General features: G+C 37.3%; 1 pseudogene; it reads right to left on the bottom strand.

Moving 5' to 3' along the window:
* The window catches only part of LOC129517915 (dynactin subunit 6-like), a 38,374-nt pseudogene extending 33,433 nt beyond the window's left edge, over nucleotides 1-4,941 (bottom strand).
* Between the last annotated feature and the right edge of the window lie 18,604 nt (nucleotides 4,942-23,545).

The following is a 23,545-nucleotide window of genomic DNA, read 5'->3' on the forward strand; positions in this document are numbered from 1 at the left end:
GACCTGTCCCTCCCAGAAATTTTCCTGATTAAAGGAGAACTGACAATTAGTACCAGAAGGTATGAATTCAGCTTCTATAACCCCCTCTCCAAAAATAAAACACACACACACGCATACTCACACACACATGGAAATGTTGAGCCTAGAAGGAGATGGACTAACCATTGTCATTAGCATCAAAAAACCTGACAGAACCTTGCATGAATTTCCCACTGAAGTCCTAACCTCTCTCCCTTTTGTTAAGTTGGTATATATACCTTTCTTTCTGGCTATTCATCGAGTTACTCATTACTGAGTGCTCCCACTTATGCATGTATTTTCTCCTGTTAATCTATTTATTGCCATTTAATTTACAGGCCTTGACTATTTAAACCTAAATTAGAGGAAAAAACTTTCCTCCCAACAACTAAATGTCTTGCCCAGGTTCACACAGATTGCAAATAGCAGGGCACAGGATTTTACCTCTTGTCATTTGTGCCTCAAAGAAAAATTTTATGGATTTTAGAGTAGAAATGTGTATTTGATGAAGGCCTCTCTACCACCTTGGCAGAGAGCAATGTGATTCCCTGGAACAGACCCTAGAGCAACCACAGAACTGACCCAGGACATACCCAAGTTCCTTAGACTCACATAATCATCGTCTATGTTACAGCTCCCAAACCTGATGAAGCTGAAGCAAACTATGTGAGTGGATGGGCCATAGAAATAACCTGTGTGCCGGCAATTTTTCTTTAGTCAAACTCAGAGTAAAGTGACAGTTAAGGCCAGTAATGGTCACTTTCCATAAATATCTTTATACTAGAATATTCTGGAGGAGTCATAATTTCTGAGAAAAGGCTGACTTGAGATGGGAACATGTGTCAGAACAGCCAGGATAGTCTTTGGATTTAGTGAGATTATGCTATGTAACTGAGGACAAGTCACTTAATATCATTGAGCCTCAGTGCTATAAAATGTACATGCTCTTATCTACTTCAAGAATCTTGTAGAGAACAGGTGTAATATTAACCAAGAGTTTACCACAGCTGATTAAGCTTATAATATTAGCAGCTCTGGTCTTGATTACCCTTTTTAAAATTCTAATACACTTTGAAGATACCTTTATGTGTATTTGCATATATACGGCATTATCTAACACACATACAAGTGTGCTACATGTGCACAAATAATGTTCTTTGTCTTGGTAACACACTATTTTTTGAAATCCACAGAATGCAGTCAGAAGGTTTTATCAGGGAAACATATTCCTTGGGTACTACTATAAGATTTGAGAGAAATACAATATCATCATTACCTACCACCAACAACTTAATCAAAGATTCTTCTATACTACTTTATTTTTTTAAGATTTTATTTTATTTACTCATGAGAGATACAGAGCGAGAGAGAGAGGGGCAGAGACACAGGCAGAAGAAGAAGCCGGCTCCAAGCAGGGAGCCCGACATGGGACCTCAATCCCGGGTCTCCAGACACAGGCAGAAGAAGAAGCCGGCTCCAAGCAGGGAGCCCGACACAGGACCTCCAATCCGGGTCAATCACGCCATGGGCTGCAGGCGGCGCTAAACCGCTGCGCCACCAGGGCTGCCGTTCTATACTACTTTAAACTGATAACAATAGTCACTATTATGTTTGAGTAAGTCCCCCAGTAAGGCTAAACCTTATATGTGATCTATGAAATATATAAATATTGGAAGTCACACGTTGTTTTATTTCTAAATTTTTGCTTTTGTTGTACTTTCTTATTTCTAGTTATTAAAAAGATAAACCAATATTTTAGAAGCATAGAAAAAAGAACAGAATATTATTTGTAGAAAAGAAGAAAAAGCCACTATGGAAAATAATATGGTGGCTCTACAAAAAAATAAAAATAAAACTACCATATGATCCAGTATCCTGTTTCTGATTATTTATCTGAAATAATTGAAACCAGGATCTCAAAGACATATCAGCACTCTTATATTCATTGCAGCACTATTCATAATTGCCAAGTGTAAAACAACATACATGTCTATCCACAGATAAATGAATAAAGAAAATGTGATAGATCTCAAAAAAAATTCTGCAATATGTGACAACATGGAGAAAACCTGAGGACATTATGCTAATTGAAATAAGCCAGTCACAGAAAGACAAATACTGCAAGATTCCACTTACATGAGTTGTCTAAAGTAGTCAAATTCATAGAATCAAAGACTGGAATTATGGTTGCCAGGGGAAGGGGAAGGGAAAACAGGGGAGTTATTAATCAACAGGCATAAAGTTTCAGTCAAGTAAGATGAATAAATTAAAGATCTCAGCTGAAACATTCTACTTATAATCAACAATAATGCATTATACACTTAAAATTTTGTTCAGAGGATAGATCTTGTCAAGTGTCCTTATGATGATAAAATCAAATTTTAAAAATACTTTATAGTTTTCAGACTACATGTCTTTTAGCTCTTTGGTTAGGTTTAATCCTAGTTATCTTACTTTTTTGTGCAGTTATAAATGGGGTTGATTACTCCATTTCTCTTTCTGCTGCTTCATTATTGGTGTATAGAAACGCAACAGATTTCTGTACATTGATTTTATATCCTGTGACTTTACTGAATTCGTGTATCAGTACTAGCAGTTTTTTGGTGGCGCCTTTAGATTTACTATATAGAATATCATATCACCTGCAAATAGTGAAAGTTTTATTTCTTTGCTGATTTGGATGCCTTTCATTTCTTTTTGTTGTCTGCTGAAGCTAGAACTTCCAATACTATGTTGAATAATGGTGATTAGAATGGTCACCTCTGTCTTGTTCCTGACCATAGAGGAAAAGTTTTCATTTTTTCCCCATTGAGGTTGATATTAGCTGTGGGTTTTTCATATATGGCCCTTATTATGTTGAGGTATGTTCCCTCTAAACCTATTTTGTTGAGGTTTTTATAAAATCATGAATGGATGTTGTACTTTGTCAAATGCTTTTTCTTTATCTATTAGAAAAGATCATATGGTTCTTATCCTTTCTTTTATTATGTGGTTTGTCATGTTGATTGATTTGTGAATATTGAAATACCTTTGCAGTCCAGAATAAATCCCACTTCTTAGTGGTGAATGATTTTTAAAAATGTATTGCTGGATTTGGTTTGTTAGCATTTTATTGAGAATTTTTGCATCCATGTTCATCACAGATATTGGCCTGTAGTTCTCTTTCAGTAGAGTCTTTATCCAGTTTTGATATCAGGATAATAGTGGCCTCATAGAATGATTCTGGAAGTTTTCCTTCCATTTCTATTTTTTTGAATAGTTTGAGAAGAATAGTTTGAGAAGAATAGTTTAAAGAATAGTTTAACTCTTCTTTAAATATTTGATAGAATTCCCCTGTGATGCCATGTGGTCCCGGACTTTTGTTTGTTGGGAGTTTTTTGATTACTGATTCAATTTATTTGCTGTTTGTTCAGATTTTCTATTTCTTACTACTTCAGTCTTAGTAGTTTATATATTTCAAACCAAGAAACAGACTCTTTTCTTAAGATTTTATTTATTTGTTTGAGAGAGAGAGAGAGAGAATGAACCAGAAGAAGGAGCAGAGGGAGAGGGAGAAGCCAACTCTCTGCTGAGCAGAGATCCTGCTAAGGGGTTTGATCCCAGGACCCTGGGATCATGACCTGAGCTGAAGGCAGCTACTTAGCCAACTGAGCCACCCAAGTGCTCACTACCCCACTTTTTAGATTTTATTTGAAATAGACTGTTAACTATAGAGAACAAACTGATGGTTACCAGAGGGGAGACGGAAGGGGGTGATATAGGTGATGGGGATTAAGGAATGCACTTGTGATGAGCACTAGGTGATGTATGGAAGTACTGAATCACTGTATTGTACACTTGAAATTAATATTACATTGTATGTTAGCTAACTGTATTTAAATACCACCACCACCCCCCACCATATCCCCCACCAAGTACCCACCTCCACCAACCATTACTCTGAATTTTATGTGGCCCCCGATCCATTGTCTAACAATTGCGACCCCCGAGGCCCATTTAGGGACCAGGAATTGACAGACAACACCACGAAGCCGCGTATCAGCTAAAACAGTTGTAGGCTAAGTAAAAATTCACCTACATTAAACAAGCCATTTACACTCATTAAATAAAAAAAATAACCTCCAGGTGTGCCCCACACTACCGCCCACTTTCCCCCCACATTATAATTCTTTCACCCACAACGCTCCCCCACCAACACCACCCAACCCCCCTTCCCCCCCCACCCACGAAGAGTACCACCCACCCAGCACAGACCATATAACCAAACCAAACTTATACAAACCATCAAAACAAATCAACAATTATGATTTTTACACCCCCCCCACCTATCCTATCCCCCCCCCTCCCCCCCCCAACCCATAACCAACCACCAACCCTCCCGCCATCCCCTACCGAATCCCCCTCCCCTATACCAATCCACACGTCACCTCATCAGCCTATCAGACCCATCATAATCTCAGTTCAAAAGACAACCATAGCAAAACATATCCTAACTGCCCACGCGCTCCCATCAAAAACTCCCTACACCCACCCCACACCCCCCCCAACCAAACGGTCCCCAACCCTAACGAGCACCCACCCCCCTCACCAATAAAGTTGCAATCACCCCCCAGGCATATGATCCACCAATACACATCTGAAGGGTCTCATGACTAAGGTTTTATTAGACAGTAATAAATGAGATTTTCCTAAAAATAGCTAGCTCCCTCAGGGTTCTGGAAACCTTGCTTCCAAAATTTGTTATAGACTTATGCTATCCCTAACCCCCTCCCAACTTGAATGTATATTATGGGCCACTCTTTATGATCCCAGTGCAGCTCTCTCTGCCCAGGGGTCCTGTCTCTGTGCTTTAATAAAACCACCTTTTTGTACGAAAGACTTCTCAAGAATTCCTTCCTGGTCATTGGCTCTGAACCTCGACATCTTTCCTACATCACAGGAAGTGCACAAAACAATGAATTAATGCAAAATAAATACAAATGTAACCACCCAAGTCAAAAAATATAAAGGTCTCTAATTCTTAGGTACTTTTTTATTTCAATTTTTATAGTTATCATGAATGCTGTAATAAGTTCCTTCTCTACAAAGATTTTAATAAAACTCCTTTGGCAGCAAAACATCTAATAGAATTCAGATTGTGTCAATGTATATGCATGTATATGTCAGTGTGTGTATACATCCTACCTATTCTGTTTAAATATATCTACATACATTAGAGATGCTGAATAAATACTTATGAATTTATTTATTTGAAAAAGAACATTTCTAGTGATTCAGCAATTCCATACACCACCTGGTGCTCATCATGGACAAGTGCACTCCAGAAACTAATAGAACACTGTATTTTAACTAACTGGAATTAAAATAAAAACTTAAAAAGCCAAAAATTAAAAATAAAAAATTTATTTTCTAATACCAAAATGAATACATAAGACTTATAGACAATGAGAGAAATTTCAAAAAAAGAAAATTATCAAATTTTTGCTATTTTAACCAACCTGCAGTATGTAACATAGTAATTAAAATTTAGATCACAGATTTACATTTCTAGAATTATAGAAAATTATATTGCTCAGACCAACTTTCTCAATGAAAACAGTTCAAAATACTATGGTAAATAAAATTGTGATCTATACTTTTGGGAATATTTTGGCTGCAATTATTAATCATAATTTGGATAATAATTCAATGTCAGAAAGCCAATTCAGAAGCACAATTATAAAGCTACCGGTGGCTCTGGAAAAAAGCATAAAGGATTCAAGAGACATCATGACTGCAAAATTTATATCTAATCAGACCAAAATTAAAAATTAAATGAGATGCAATCCAAACTGGAGGTCCTAACAACAAGGGTTAGCGATGTAGAAGAATGAGGGAGTGACACAGAAGACAACTTGATGATAAGGAAGGAAGCTGAGGAAAAAAAGATAAAAACAATTAAAATATCATGAGGATAGGTTAAGGGAAATAAATGACAGCTTCAGAAGGAAAAATCTACATTTAATTGGGGTTCCAGAACACCGAAAGGGACAAAGGACCAGAAAGTGTATTTGAAAAAATCATAGCTGAGAACTTCCCTAACTTGGGAAGGGAAACAGGCATTCATATTCAGGAGATAGAGAGATCCCCCCCTAAAATCAATAAAAACCATTCAACACCCCGACATTTCATAGTGAAACTTGCAAATTCCAAAGATAAACAGAAGATCCTTAAAGCAGCAAGACACAAGAGATCCCTCACCTTCATGGGGAGAAGTATTAGATTTTTGGTTGTGTTTTTTTTTATTCTTTTTTTTAAGATTCCATTTATTTATGAGAGAGAGAGAGAGAGAGAGAGAGAGAGAGAGAGAGAGAAGACACAGGCAGAGGGAGAAGCAGGCTCCATGCAGGGAGCCCAACAGGGGACTCCATCCCAGGACTCCAGGATCGCGCCCTGGGCCAAAGCCAGGCGCTAAACCGCTGAGCCAGCCAGGGATCCCCCAATAAGTATTAGGTTAACAGCAGACCTCTCCACAGAGACCTGGCAGGCCAGAAAGGGCTGGCAGGATATATTCAGGGTCCTAAATGAGAAGAACATGCAGCCAAGAATACTTTATACCGCAAGGCTGTCATTCAGAATAGAAGGAGAGATAAAGAGCTTCCAAGATAGGCAGAAACTGAAGGAATATGTGACCAACAAACCAGCTCTACAAGAAATATTAAGGGGGATTCTGTAAAAGAAATATGAAGTCCAAGGAAACTATCCAAAAAACAGGGACTGAATAGGTATTATGATGGCACTAAATTCATATCTTTTAACAGTAACTCTGAACGTGAATGGGCCTAATGACCCCATCAAAAGACACAGGGTTTCAGACTGGATAAAAAAGCAAGACCCATCAATTTGCTGTCTACAAGAGATTCATTTGAGACCTTAGGACACCTCCAGCCTGAAAATGAAAGGTTGGAGAACGATTTACCATTCAAATGGTCCTCAAAAGAAAGCAGGGGTAGCCATCCTCATATCAGATAAATTAAAGTTTATCCCAAAGACTGTAGTAAGAGATGAAGAGGGACACTATATCATACTTAAAGGACCTATCGAACAAGAGGACCTAACAATCATGAATATATATGCCCTGAATGTGGGAGCTGCCAGTATATCAATCAATTAATAATCAAAGTTAAGACATATTTAGAAAATAATACACTAATACTGGGAGACTTGAACACGGTGCTTTCAGCAATTCATAGATCTTCTAAGCACAACATCTCCAAAGAAACAAGAGCTTTAAAGGATACACTGGACCAGATGGATTTCACAGATAGTTACAGAACTTTACATCCAAATGCAACCAAATACACATTCTTCTCAAGTGCACATGGAACTTTCTCCAGAATAGACCACATACTGGGTCACAAATCAGGTCTTAACTGATACCAAAAGATTAGGATGGTCCCCTGCATATTTTCAGACCATAATGCTTTGAAACTAGAACTCAATCACAAGAAGAAATTTGGAAAGATCTCAAACACGTGGAGGTTAAAGACCATCCTGCTAAAAGATGAAAGGATCAACCAGGAAATTAGTGAAGAATTGAAAAGATTCATGGAAACTAATGAGAATGAAGATACAACTATTCAAAATATTTGGAATACAGCAAAAGCAGTTCTGAGGGGGAAATACATCGCAATGCAAGCAACCATCCAAAAACTGGAAAGAACTCAAATACAAAAGCTAACCTTGCACCTAAAGGACTAGAGAAAAAACAGCAAATAGATCCTACACCGAACGGAAGAAGAGAGTTAATAAAGATTTGAGCAAAACTTAATGAAATTCAGACCAGAAGAACTATGGAACAGATCAACAAAACCAGGAGTTGGTTCTTTGAAAGAATTAATAAGATGGTAAACCATTAGCCAGCCTTATTAAATCAAAAAAGACTCAAGTTAATAAAATCATGAATGAAAAAGGAGAGATCACCACCAATGCCAAGGAAATACAAATTATTTTAAAATATTTTTATTTAAAATATTTTAAATATTTTAAATTACTTTAAATATTTTAATATTTTAAATATTTTAATATTTTTATATTTTATTTTTATATTTTAAATATTTTAAATATTTTAAAATACGTATTATGAGCAGCTTTATGCCAATAAATTAGGCAATCTAGAAGAAATGGACATATTTTTGGAAAACCACAAACAACAAAACTGGAACAGGAAGAAATAGAAAAACTGAACAGGCTAATAACCAGGGAGGAAATTGAAGCAGTCATCAAAAACCTGCCAAAACACAAAAGTCCAGGGCCAGATGGCTTCCCAGGGGAATTCTATCAAATGTTTAAAGAAGAAACCATACCTATTCTACTAAAACTGTTGGGAAAGATAGAGATGGAGTACTTCCAAACTCATTCTATGAGGCCAGCATCACCTTAATTCCAAAACCAGACAAAGACCCCACCAAAAAGGAGAATTATAGACCAATATCCCTGATGAACACAGTTGCAAAAATTCACAACAAGATACTAGCTAATAGGATCCAACAATACATTAAGAAGGTTATTCACCATGACCAAGTGGGATTTATCCCTGGGATTCAAGGCTGGTTCAACACTTGTAAGGCAATCAATGTGATTGATCATATCATCAAGAGAAAAAAACAAGAACCATATGATTCTCTCGATAGAGGCCAAGAAAGCATTTGACCAAATACAGCATACATTCCTGATCAAAACTCTTCAGAGTGTAGGCATAGAGGGAACATTCCTCAGCATCTTAAAAGCCATCTATGAAAAGACCACAGCAAATATCATTCTCAATGGGGAAACACTGGGAGCCTTTCCGTAAGATTAGGAACACAACAGGGATGTGCACTCTCACCATTGCTATTCAATATAGGACTAGAAGTCCTAGCCTCACTAATCAGGCAACAAAAAAAAATGCATCCAAATTGGCAAAGAAGAAGTCAAACTCTCCCTCTTCGCCGATGACATGATACTCTACCTAGAAAACCCAAAAGACTCCACCCCAAGATTCCTAGAACTCATACAGCAATTCGGCAGTGTGGCAGGATACAAAATCAATACCCAGATGCCAGTGGCATTTCTATACACTAACCATGAGACTGAAGAAAGAGAAATTAAGGAATCAATCCCATTGACAATTGCACCCAAAGGAATAAGATACCTAGGAATGAACCTAACCAATGAGGTAAAGTATGTATACCCTAAAAACTACAGAACACTTCTGAAAGAAACTGAGGAAGACACAAAGAGATGGAAAAATATTCCATGCTCATGGATTGGAAGAATTAATAATGTGAAAATGTCAATGTTACCCAGGGAAAATTATACATTTAATGCAATCCCTATCAAAATACCATGGACTTTCTTCAGAGCATTGGAACAAATCATCTTAAGATTTGTGTAGAATCAGAAAAGACCCCAAATAGCCAGGGGAATATTGAAAAAGAATACCATAGCTGGGGGCATCACAATGCCAGATTTCAGGTTGTACTACAAGGCTGTGGTCATCAAGACAGTGTGGTACTGGGACAAAAACAGACACATAGATCAATGGAACAGGATTGAGAATCCAGAATTGTACTCTCAGCTTTATGGTCAACTAATATTCGACAAAGCAGGAAAGACTATCCACTGGAAAAAAGACAGTCTCTTCAATAAATGGTGCTGGGAAAATTGGACATCCACATGCAGAAGAATGAAACTAGACCATTCTCTTACACCATACACAAAGAGAAACTCAAAATGGATGAAAGATCTACATGTGAGACCATAATCCATCAAAATCCTAGAGGAGAACACAGGCAACACCATTTTTGAACTTGGCCACAGCAACTTCTTGCAAGATACATCTATGAAGGCAAGGGAAACAAAAGCAAAAATGAATTATTGGGACTTCATCAAGCTAAAAAGCTTCTGCACAGCAAAAGAAACAGTGAAAAAAACTAAAAGACAACTTACAGAATGGGAGAAGATATTTGCAAATGACGTATCAGATAAAGGGCTAGTTTCCAAGATCTATAAAGAGCTTATTAAACTCAACAGCAAAGAAACAAACAATCCAATCATGAAATGGGCAAAAGACATGAACAGAAATTTCACAGAGGAAGACGTAGTCCTGGCCAAGAAGAACATGAGAAAATGCTCCGCATCACTTGCCATCAGGGAAATATTAATTAAAACCTCAATGAGATACCACCTCACACCAGGGAGAATGGGGAAAATTAACAAGACAGGAAACAACAAATGTTGGAGAGGATGTGGAGAAAGGGGAACCCTCTTGCACTGTTGGTGAGAATGTGAACTGGTGCAGCCACTCTGGAAAACTGTGTGGAGGTTCCTCAAAGAGTTAAAAATAGATCTGCCCTTCAACCCAGCAATTGCACTGCTGGGGATTTACCCCAAAGATACAGATGCAGTGAAACACCAGGACACCTGCACCCGATGTTTCTAGCAGCAATGTCCACAACAGCCAAACTGTGGAAGGAGCCTCAGTGTCCATCAAAAGATGAATGGATAAAGAAGATGTGGTCTATGTATACAATGGAATATTACTCAGCCATTAGAAATGACAAATACCCACCATTTGCTTCGACGTGGATGGAACTGGAGGGTATTATGCTGAGTGAAATAAGGCAATCGGAGACGGACAAACATATGGTCTCATTCATTTGGGGCATATAAAAAATAGTGAAATGGAATAAAGGGGAAAGGAGAGAAAATGAGTGAAAATATCAGTGAGGAGGACAAAACATGAGAGACACCTAACTCTGGGCAAGGAACAAGGGGTAGTGGAAAGTGAGGTTGGCGGGGGGTTGGGGTGACTGGGTGATGGGCAGTGAGGGGGCACTTGACGGGATGAGCACTGGGTTTTATGCTATGTCTTGGCAAGTTGAACTCCAATAAAAATGTTTCAAAAAATATACAAATAAAAATTAATATTTGAGCAGTTATTCATAACATGTTGCACAGAAAACCATAGGCTGACTAGATTCTGAGTGGCACACCTTAATTTGTAGTTATGTGATCTTTCTGAGTCCTAGCTTATTGAATCAGCATCATATGAGCTACATTCCAAATTTGTTAGGATAATGCAGAATTTGATGACACATCTAGCACAGAATCTGGTACATAGTGCAAACATAGTTTACGGTAGCTGCAGTCTGATATAATTCACTCCCTGAAGCTTTCCCCAAAGCATTAGAAAGGGATACCAAACAAGATTAGTAGAGAAAATAATTTATTTACCGATAGGATAATGTGTGCTGACAGGCAGAGGCTCTGGGACACTAGTCCCCATGAGGGTACACATAACTCCCAGTGTCATCAAGCAGCTTCAGAAATCTCACATATTGGGACGCCTGGGTGGTTCAGTGGTTGGACATCTGCCTTGAGCTTAGGGCGTGATCTGGGTCCTGGGATCGAGTGTTGCATCGGGCTCCCCACGGGGAGCCTCTTCCATCTGCCTATGTCTCTACCTCTCTCTCTGTGTGTATCTCTCATAAATAAGTAAGTAAGCAAACAAATAAATAAGAAATCCCACATATTCTTGAGATTTAAAAAAAATGCTTGCACAAATAGACTTTTGGTCTCAGAATGTATCGTCACTATGTAAAATAGCTCACATTTTCTTCTCATTTTTAAAAGCTTCAATTGCCTTTCTATATGACCAGCCTATTCTGGAGCTATACTTTATTAACAAGAACCAGTGGTAAAGGGTTATGACCACAGGCTTTGGTTCAGGCATTGATTTTTTTGGAATCTGGAAGGAAAACAGCTTTTTCCTTTCATTTTATTTTATTTCAGGTTATGTATTTCAGGACCATTTTTTTTCCGTAATAAATGGCTGTGTTTAGAGTTTCCCCAAATTACAAGAATGTTCTTTCTCTAGGAGAGAATAACAGGTAGATATCTAGTTTAGGAGTTTCACCTTAGCTTAAATCTGATAGCTTTAAATATCCATGTACACCTCAGAAGGAATCTTCCTTGACTTTTTTTAAGATTTACTTGTCTGTTTTTACAATTTCCATAATTCTTGTAAATAAATTCCAACCATGTGTTAGACACTTTATGGATGCATGGTTTAAGACCAAAAATTAAGGCTCAACATTATGTACTGCCTTAACATCTGGTAAAATTGGGAAGGCCTTGAATGTTCTAACCAGGAGTTTCTCTCCCCTCCTATCCCATGAATAAGATCCCCTAGCCAAACAACCTTTTTTTATCAGGGTAACCAGGCACAGTTCCTGCTTATACCTGAATAGCAGGTTTCACTTCTCTGACTGCCCATGGAATTATTCAAACAAGCAATCAAATCTACCAGTAGAAAACGGGGGGGGGGGGGCAACTTCATGTTCTTAATACTTAAAAGCCTGCTTTCCACAGCCCTGGTTATCTACTCTGTTGCCAAGGGCAACTCTGTGTGGCCCTGCCTAACATGCAGTGTCTTCTCCCCCAAGTTGTGAATATAGGTGACCGTTAGCAATCTGTTCAGTATTGGTGTTATGTGCTTGGCCATCCCCATAAGCACAGGGCAGGAACACCTCTATCACCAATGTAGTGAATAGGAGGCAATCTAACTGCTAATCATCACAAAGATCCTGTGACATAGATGTCTTTATTACAGTTTCACTGATGAAGAAATTAAAGTTCAGAAAATTATAGATAATTGCCCTCAACCACACAGTTTAGGAGAGTGCCAAAATAGAGTTTAACTTGGTCCTTTCACACTTAAAAACCTGTGCTCATGTTATCCAACATACCCCAAATGTCCAAAAATTTGGAAAAATCTGCTTAAATATCCAATATGATAAACTTATTTTAAAATGTCCATATTAAAACAAGCCAGATATTAGGCTCACTGTAAGCAAAACTCTTGTCACAATGAACCAATATTTGCATGTGAGTCTATCTCCCAAAATAAAATGTAAAAGAGTCATTGTGTTTTCCTTGCAATGCACATTCATTCCCAGCTATTTCTTCTTTTCTCCCCCGAACCTCAGTGGCTAGAAACCTAGAAAATTTCTTTTTTTCCTAGACCTTCTTGCCAATAGGAATTTCAATATTTTATATATTCTGCTAACAAGATGGCCTCCCATGAGATTTGGAAGGTACAAGGGAAACAGAAGCCATCTTTCTTTACAGCTACAGTGGCTTTGGTAAACATAGGCTTTAAAGAAGTTTTTTTTTTAATTTTATAAATTAATTTTATTGGTGTTCAATTTACCAACATACAGAATAACACCCAGTGCTCATCCCGTCAAGTGTACCCCTCAGTGCCCGTCACCCATTCACCCCCACCCCCCGCTCTCCTCCCCCTCCACCACCCCTAGTTCATTTCCCAGAGTTAGAAGTCTTTATGTTCTGTCTCCCTTTCTGATATTTCTCACACATTTCTTCTCCCTTCCCTTATATTCCCTTTCACTATTATTCATATTCCCCAAATGAATGAGAACATACACTGTTTGTCCTTCTCCGGTTACTGTGGCCAAGTTCAAAAAGGGTGTTGCCTGAGTTCTCCTCTGGGATTTTGATGGAATCTTGTCTCACATTTAGATCTTTCATCTATTTTGAGTTTATCTTTGTGTATGTTGCAAGAGAGTGGTCCAGTTTCATTCTTCTGCATGTGGATGTCCAATTTTCCCAGCACCATTTATTGAAGAGACTGTCTTTCTTCCAGTGGATCGTCTTTCCTCCTTTATCGTATATTAGTTGAGCATAAAGTTCAGGGTCCACTTCTGGGTTCTCTGTTTTGTTCCATTGATCTATATGTCTGTTTTTGTGCCAGTACCACACTGTCTTGATGAACACAGCTTTGTAGTACAACCTGAAATCTGGCATTGTGATGCCCCCAGATATGGTTTTCTTTTTTAAAATTCCCCTGGCTGTTTGGGGTCTTTTCTGATTCCACACAAATCTTAAAATAATTTGTTCTAAGTCTCTGAAGAAAGTCCATGGTATTTTGATAGGGATTGCATTATACGTGTAAATTGCCCTGGGTAACATTGACATTTTCACAATATTAATTCTGCCAATCCATGAGCATGGAATATTTTTCCATCTCTTTGTGTCTTCCTCAATTTCTTTCAGAAGTGTTCTATAGTTTTTAGGGTATATTTTGAGAACCATTTGAATGGTAAATGGTTCTCCAACCTTTTATTTTCAGGTTGTAGGTGTCCTTCTGTCTAAAATGAGTCTCTTGTAGACAGCAAATAGATGGGTCCTGCTTTTTTATCCAGTCTGAAACCCTGCGCCTTTTGATGGGGTCATTAAGCCCATTCACGTTCAGAGTTACTATTAACAGATATGAGTTTAGTGTCATGATATCTATTTAGTCCTTGTTTTTGTGGATTGTTCCACTGAACTTCTTCTTAAAGGGGAGTTTTAAGAGTCCCCCTTAAAATTTCTTGCAGAGCTGGTTTGGAGGTCACATATTCTTTCAGTTCCTGCCTGTCTTGGAAGCTCTTTATCTCTCCTTCCATTTTGAATGAGAGCCTTGCTGGATAAAGTATTCTTGGTTGCATGTTCTTCTCATTTAGGACCCTGAATATATCCTGCCAGCCCTTTCTGGCCTGCCACATCTCTGTGGAGAGGTCTGCTGTTACCCTAATATTCCTCCCCATGAAAGTCAGGGACTTCTTGTCTCTTGCTGCTTTAAGGATCTTCTCTTTATCTTTGGAATTTGCAAGCTTCACTATTAAATGTCGAGGTGTTGAACGGTTTTTATTGATTTTAGGGGGGGATCTCTCTATTTCCTGGATCTGAATGCCTGTTTCCCTTCCCAGATTGGGAAAGTTTTCAGCTAGGATTTGTTCAAATACATATTCTGGCCCTCTGTCCCTTTCGGCGCCCTCGGGAACCCCAATTAAGCGTAGGTTTTTCTTCCTTAGATTGTCATTTATTTCCCTTAATCTGTCTTCATGGTCCCTTAATTGATTGTCTCTTTTTTCCTCAGTTTCCCTCTTTGCCATTAACTTGTCTTCTATGTCACTCACTCGTTCTTCCACCTCGTTAACCCTCGTCGTTAGGACTTCTAGTTTGGATTGCATCTCATTCAATTGATTTTTAATTTCTGCCTGATTGGATCTAAATTCTGCAGTCATGAAGTCTCGTGAGGCCTTAATGCTTTTTTCTAGAGCCACCAGTAGCTGTAGAATAGTGCTTCTGAATTGGCTTTCTGACATTGAAGTGTAATCCAGATTTTGTAACTCTGTGGGAGAGAGGGCTGTTTCTGATTCTTTCTTTCGAGGTGAGGTTTTCCTTCTAGTCATTTTGCTCAGTGCAGAGTGGCCAAAAACAAGTTGTATTGGAACACGGGGGAGTATCACTGGTCCGTCTAGCTGGTCTTCTGGGGGAGGGGCCTGCTGTGCTGATTTTCAGGTGTTAGCACTTGGGGGAGCTGCTCTGCCCCTGCCTGCTGCAGGGCTCAGCGAGGGTTGTTTACCCCGTCAGGCCCCAGGAGGAACAGCCGCAGTGGCTATGGCAACTCTGGAAGCCAGGATTTAGCCTCCGCAGGAACTACCAGGAACTACGGGGCTTGGGGCTCTCGGTTCTCCGTCTGCAGGGCCTGGAGGCTCCGGGGCGGGGCCGCTGATCTGCTCAGCTTGGGGCAGGAGCGTCCTTACTGTCCTGGGCCCTCCTGGCCTCTGCCTGTCCCGGGGGAGGCCGGATCCTGGGCTGTGTCCCGGCGCCCTGTGCTCCGGGGCCTGCGCTGGTGGATTCGCGCTCCCGCCCTGCAGCTCCCTCCCTGGAGCCGCTCCCGAGCCCCTCGTGCGCGCTGCAGCCCTTAGGGAGCTTGGAGCACTCTCCTGCGCTCGCAGGTGTCTGTTAGTGTCCCAGGGAGCCCGAGGGCATCCCCGCCCTCCTGGGTCCTGCTCCAACTCCCTGCGAGCCCCTTTCCGCCCGGGAAGGTTGGTGCAGCTCCTGCTTCTCCGGGACGGGGCTCTCTTGTCCTGGGGACACTCGCCCCGGCCTCAGCCTGGCTCCTCGCGGGGCCCCTCCCCCTTGGAGGCCTTTTGTTTCTTTATTTCTTTTTCCCCCGTCTTCCTACCTTGATAGAAGCGCGAACTCTTCTCACTGTAGCATTCCAGCTGGTCTCTCTTTACATCTCAGGCCGAATTCGTAAATTTTCAGGATGGTTTGAAGGTTATCTAGGTAATTTGGTGGGGACAGGTGATTTGGGGACCCTGCTCTTCCGCCATCTTGCCCCTCCCCCCCTTTAAAGAAGTTTCTGTTTTAACTTCCAGTCATCTGCCTCAGAGAGGCAGACTATTCATGGAGTTTGCTCCAATTTTCTGATCTCTGGGAGATAGCAGAAACTCCTACTATTCTCCGAATTCTGTGGCAAAGGATCTAAAAACTAGAGATGACCTCCCCTTCAACTTCACTCATCTAATTCTGTATATTAAATTTCATCCACTGATAGCTTCAATTTTTTCCCCATGCTCATTGAATCTTCAGGACTTTTCACTCATCCCTGTTAATAGATGACCAATTTAGATCTCTGTCTAAGCCCCAAATTGAAATGATCACTCACCAAACTATGTCTTCAACAAAGAATCCTTTTCAGAATGTAACATGGTGTGTCAACTATCTTCAAATTAAAACAATATTCACTGATTTTAAGTGTCCACTCAATGTTTTTTAGTAAATTTAGAGTTGTGCAACCATCACCAAAGTCAAATTTAGACATTTCCACACACATACCCAAAAATAATCCCATCTGCCTATTTGCACTCGATCTCTATTCTTATCCCAGCCCCATACAACCATTAATCTATTTTCAGTCTCTATATATTTCAGTCTTTATATTTTTAGTCCTTTCATAAAAATTGAATAATACAATATGTAGTCTTTTGTATCTGGTTTATTTTACTAGCAAAATGTTTATGAGACTTCCATGTTATAATATTTAACAATCCTGCATACTTTAATAGCGCTTAAAATGCTTAATAGTATTTTGTATGAATATACTTTAGGTTGTAAACATTCACAGATTGATAGACATTTGGGTTGTTTTCATTTTTTGGCCATTAATAATAATGCTGTTACAGACATTCAACAATCTTTGTAGGAACATATGCTTTTATTTATCTTGAGTGAATGTGTAGGAGTACAGTCATATCATAAATTTATGTTTAGCCATTTAATAAACTTATGTTTTCCAAAATGAATGCATTATTTTACATTTCCACCCTCAATGGATGGGCTTCAATTTCTGTACATCCTCATAAACACTTTTTATTGTTTGTCACTTTGATTACAATTATTCTACTGGATATGAATTAGTTTAGATTTGTATTTCTCTAATGAGTAAAGATGAGGTTTTTATCATGTAGTTATTGGATAATCATATATCTTCATTGATGAAATATCTATTAAAATATTTGGCCACTTTTAATTGGCTTATTTGTCCTTTTGCTACTTAGTTATAAGAATTGCTTATATACTTAAGATAAAAGCTCTTATCAGATACATGATTTGCAAATATTTTTACCAATGGGTGGCTTGTTTCTTCTTATTCTTTTGAAGTCTAGTGGTATTGGCTGATGAAGTACAATTTACTATTTTTTCCTTTTGTAGATTGGGTTTTTAGTGTTGTATGCAAGAGATCATTGCCTGATACTAGGTCATGAAGATTTGAATCTGATTTTTCTGAAAGTATGAAAGTATTGTTTTAGCTACTGCATGTAGAGTTATCTATTATGAGTTAATTCTTTGTATGATGTGAGGTAAAAGTCTAAATATGTCATTTTGCCAGTTGAAGTTCAGTAGTCCCAGCACCAGTTTTTCCAGCTTTATTGAAATAATATTGATGTATAACATTGTGTAAATTGAAGGTGTACAAGGTAATGATCTGATACACATGTATTGTGAAACGATTACCACAGTAAGGTTAGTTAATATATCCATCATCTTACATAATTATTTATTTGTGGTGAGAACATTTAAGATTTGCTCATAGCAACTTTGAGGTATATAATACAGTATCATTAACTATAATCACCATGCTGTACATTAGATATCCAGAAACTTTTTGTCTTTTAATTGGAAGTTTGTACCCTTTGACTGACATATCCCTATTTTCCCTTTTCCCCAACCTTCAGAAACCACCATTCAACTCCTTGTTTCTCTAAGTTTGGCTTTTTAGATATCACATAGAAATATCATATAGCATTTATCTTCTGTTTGACTTATTTCAGTTAGCATAATGCCTTCAAGGTCTACCTATCATTTCTGTCATCACAAATGGCATTATTTCCTTCTTTCCCATGGCCTAAGAATATTCCTGTGTGTGTGTGTGTGTGTGTGTGTGCCACATCTTTACCCATTCATCTGTAGACAGACACTTAAGTTGTTTCTGTATCTTGGTTATTGTGAATAATGCTATAATGAACATGAGAATGCCAATATCTCTTTAAGATTCTAATTTCATTTTCTTTGGATATATACTCAGAAGTGAGATTGCTGGATCTGATGATAGTTCTATTTTTAACTTTTTGAGGAATCTTCATGCTATTCTCCATAGTGACAGCACCAATTTACATTTCCACCAACAGCACACATTCTCTTTTCTCCATATACTTGCCAGCACTTCTTATCTCTTATCTTTTTTTATAATAATAGCCATTCTAACAAATGTGAAGTGGTATCTTATATTTTGGTTTGCAAATATATTCTCCCACTACACAGGTTGCCTTTTCATTTGGTTAACTGTGTCTTTGGTTGTACAGAAGCCTTTTAGTTTGATATAGTCTCATTTATTTATTTTTGCTTTTGTTCCTTGTGCTTTTGGTATCATATCCAAAAATTCTTTGCCAAGACCAGTGTCAGGGAGATTTATACCTGTGTTTTCTTCCAGAAGTTTTATGGTTTCAGGTCTTTTGTTTAAGTGTTAGATTCATTTTAAATTAATTTTAATGAATGTTAAAAGGTTCAAATTTAATTATTCTGCATGTGGTTATCCAGTTTCCCCAACATAATTTATTGAAGAGACTGTCCATTCCCCATTGAGTATTCTTGACTCTTTTGCCAAATATTGGTAATCATCTTTCTGGCCATACATGCCAACTATTTGTTGATTGTATTTCTGGGTTCTCAATCTGCTCCATTGGCCTGTCTTTTTTCATGCTAGTTTTGATTACCATCACTTTCTAACATAGTGTGAAATCAGGAAATATGATGCCCCTAGCTTTATTCTTTCTCAAGATTGCTTTAGCTATTTAGGTATTTTTGTGGCTCTCGGAATTTTGGGATTATTTTTTCTATTTCTGTAAAAAATGCCATTGGAATGTGATAAGAATTGTACTTAATCTTTATATGGCTTAGGGTAGTATGGACATTTTAACAATATTGTTTCAATCAATGAACATGGGATACTTTTCCATTTATTTGTGTTTTGTTCAATTTGTTTAATCAATGTCTTACAGTTTTCAGTGTATAGATCTTTCCCTTATATGGTTATATTTATTCCTAAGTATGTTATTGAGACTTTTCCAGCTTTACTGACTCATAGCTGACATGTAGCATTGTGTTTAAGGTGTATAGTATGTTGATTTGATACATTTACATATTGCAAAATGACTACCACAACAGCATTAACTAACACCTCCAGCCTATCACATAGTTATTATTTCTTTTTTTGTAGTGAGAACATTTAATACCTACTCTCTTAGCAGCATTCAAGCAAATAATATGGTATTATTAGCTATAATCACTGTGGTGTACACTAGATCCCCAGAACTCATTATTCTTATAACTGGAAGTTTGTACCTTTTGACCAGTATCTCCCCCACCACCATACCCTGGAAACTATCACCCTGAACTTTATTGTTTTTGATGTCTTTGTGAATAGGGTTATTTTTCTTATTTCTTTCTCAAATATTTTATTGTTAGGGTATACAAACACAATAAGTTATTGTATATTAATTTGTATTCTGGGGATCCCTGGGTGGCGCAGAGGTTTGACGCCTGCCTTTGGCCCAGGGCACGATCCCGGAGACCTGGGATCGAATCCCACATCGGGCTCCCGGTGCATGGAGGTTGCTTCTCCCTCTGCCTATGTCTCTGCCTCTCTCTCTCTCTCTCTCTCTCTCTCTGACTATCATAAATAAATAAAAATTTAAAAAAAATTTGTATTCTGCAACTTTACTGAATTTGGTAATTAGTTCTAGGTTTTTTTTATTGAGTCTTTAGGACTTTTTTAATATAAGATCATTATATTTGCAAATAGCAACACTTTTACTTCTCCTTTACAATTTAGAAGTATTTTGTTTCCATTTTTTGCCTGATTTCTCTAACTAAAAATTACAGTACTCTGTTGAATAAAATTGGTAAGAGTAGGCACCCTTGTCTTGTTCCTGATCTTAGAGGAAATACTTTCAATAACATTATTGATGGGCTTTTTACATATGGCCTGTATTATGTTGAGGCATGTTTCTTCTATACACAGTTTGTTGAGAGTGTTTATCATGAAATGATGCTGTATTTAATCAAATGCTTTCTCTGCATCTATTGAGATGATCATAAGTTTTGTATCTTTCATTCTAATAATGTGGTATATCATATTTATTGATTTGCATATGCTGAACAATCTTTGAATCTCAGGAATAAATTCCATTCTATCATGGCATATGATCCTTTTAATATGCTGTTAAATTTGGATAACTTTTATAAATATATTCATCAGGAATATTAGTCTGTAGTTTTCTTTTTTTGTAGTGTCCTTATCTGATTGGTATTAGGGTGATGATAGACTCATAAATTGAATATGGGAGTGTTCCTTTTCTCTTTAATTTTTTGGGGGAGTTTGAGAATAATTGATATTATTTCTTCTTTAAATGTTTGGGGAAATTGACAAGTGAAACCATCTGGACCTGGGCTCTTGTTGGAAGATTCTTGGTTACTAATTCAATCTCCTTATTTGTAATTGGTCACTTCATATTTTCTATTTCTTCATGATTCAGTCTAGATATGTTGTATGTTTCTAGGAATTTATCCCTTTCTTCTAGGCTATCCAATTTGCTGACATGTAATTGTTCATAGTAGCCTTTTATCCTTCTTTGTATTTCGGGTATCAGTTGCAATGTGTCCTCTTTCATTTCGGATTTATTTATTTGACTCTTCTCTCTTTTTTTTCTTAGTATAACTAAAGGTTTATTAATTTTATCTTTTCAAAGAACCAACTCCTAGGATCTTTGATCTTTTCTATGGTTTTTCTGGTCTCTATTTCATCTATTTCTGATCTGACTTTTGTTATCTCCTTACTTCTACTAAGTTTTTAGACTTAGTTTGCTCTTCTTTTTCTAGGTCATTGAGGTTTAAATTTAGATTATTTTTTATGGAAGGAATAAACAATGAGAATAAAAGGTACAGCATAGGGAATATACTCATTGATATTGCAATAGTATTGTATGCTGATAGATGATAATTATATTTGTGGTAATCATAGCATAACATATAGAAATTTTGAGTCACTATGTTGTATACCTGAAACTAGTGTAACATTGTATGTCAACTATACTCAAATTAAAAAATTAAAATAAAAAATAATAAAGTTAGGTTGTTTATTTCAGAGCTTTCTTTATTCTTAATGTAAGCATGTCTTGTTATAAAATTCCTTCTTAGAAATGTTTTAGCTGCATCCCATATGTTTTCATATGTTGTAATAACATTTTCATTTTCCTTTAATATATTATTTACTCCCTTTTGATTCATTCTTTGACCTATTCATTTTTCAAGAGTGTAATGTTTAATTTCCACCTGTTTGTGTATTTTATAATTTTCCTTATGTTTTTTATTTATAGTTTTATACCATTGTAGTTGGAAAGGATAATTGGTATGATTTTAATTTTCTTAAAGTTGTTAAGACTTGTTTTGTGATCTATCATATGATCTATACTTGAGAATGTTCCAGGTGTGCTTGACAAGAATGTTTATTCTGCTGCTTTTCAATGGAATGTTCTGTATGTATCTGTTAGGCACATGTGGTATAAAGTATAGTTTAAGACCAATGTTTCCTGTTAATTTTCTGTCTGTAAATTCTATTCATTGTTAAAAGTGGGATATTGAAGTTCACTACTACTCTTATATTGTTTATTTTTCCTTTCAGATATGTTAGCGTTCACTTAATATGTTTTGGTTTTCAATGTTGTGCACATATATATTTATATTGTATCCTTTTGATAATTGACCCTCCTTATCATTATATAGTGACCTTCTTTTCTCTTGTTATGGATTTTGAGTTAAAGTATATTTTGTCTGGTATAAGTGTTGCTATTCCTGTGCTCTTTTGGTTTCCACTTAAATGAGATATCTTTTTTTATCCTTTCATTTTGAGCCAAATGTGTTCTTAAAACTAAACCAAATCTCTTATAGGTAGTAGCTGGATCTTGGGTTTATTTTTTGAGGTTTTATTTAAATTTCTCTTGACTAACATACAATGTAATGTTAGTTTCAGGTGTAAAATTAAGGGAATAAATAATTATATATAGTATATACATCTTTCCCTTATTTTGTTAGTTCAAACAGAACAAGTGGTAGTCAGTGGAACAAATGCCTTCCTTAACCAGATCAACTGTTTAAACTACCTCCGACCACCTCCCCTCTGGTAACCATTTTGTCCTCTATAGCAAAGAGTCTGTTTCTTGGTTTGCCTCTCTTTCCTCCCAAGATGTTCATTTGTTCTGTTCCTTAAATTCAACATGAGTGAAATCATATGGTATTTGTTTTTCTCTGACTTATTTCACTTGGCATAATAATACTCTCTAGCTTCAACATCATTGAAAGTGGCAAGATTCCATTACTTTTTATGGCTGAGTAGTATTCCATTGTATGTATATACCACCTCATCCCTATCCATTCATCAGTTGATAGACATCTGGGCCCTTTGCATTATTTGGCTATTGTACATGATGCTGCTATAAACATCAGAGTACATGTATCCCTTTGAATTGGTTTTTGTATCCTTTGGGGAAATACCCAGTAGAACAATTGCTAGGTGGTAGGGTAGTTCTATTTTTAATTTCTTGAGGAACTTTCATTGTGCCTGCACCAGTTTGCATTCTCACCAACAGTGCTAGAAGGTTCCCCTTCCTCTGCATCCTCACCAATACCTGTTGTTACATGTGTTGTTCATTTCAGACATTTGGAGAGGTGTGAGATGATATCTCATTGTAGTTTTTATTTGTATTCCCCTGATGATGAGTTATGTTGAGCATCTTTTGATGTATCTGTTAGCTATCTGTGTGTCTTCTTTTGAAAAATATCTATTTGTGTCGTCAGCCTATTTCTTAACTGGATTATTTGCTTTTTGGATGTTGAGTTTGGTAAATTCTTTATATATTTAGGATACTAACCCTTTATCCAGTGTGTCATTTGCAAATATCATCTCCCATTCCATGGGTTACCTTTTAGTTTTATTGACTGTTTCCTTTGCTGTACAGAAGCTTTTTATTTTGATGTAGCCCCAATAGTTTATGTTTGCTTTTGTTTCCCTTGCCTCAGAAGACATATCTAGTAA

This window comes from Nyctereutes procyonoides, unplaced genomic scaffold (genome assembly GCF_905146905.1).
Source record: "Nyctereutes procyonoides isolate TBG_1078 unplaced genomic scaffold, NYPRO_anot_genome, whole genome shotgun sequence".
NCBI classification, from domain to species: domain Eukaryota; kingdom Metazoa; phylum Chordata; class Mammalia; order Carnivora; family Canidae; genus Nyctereutes; species Nyctereutes procyonoides.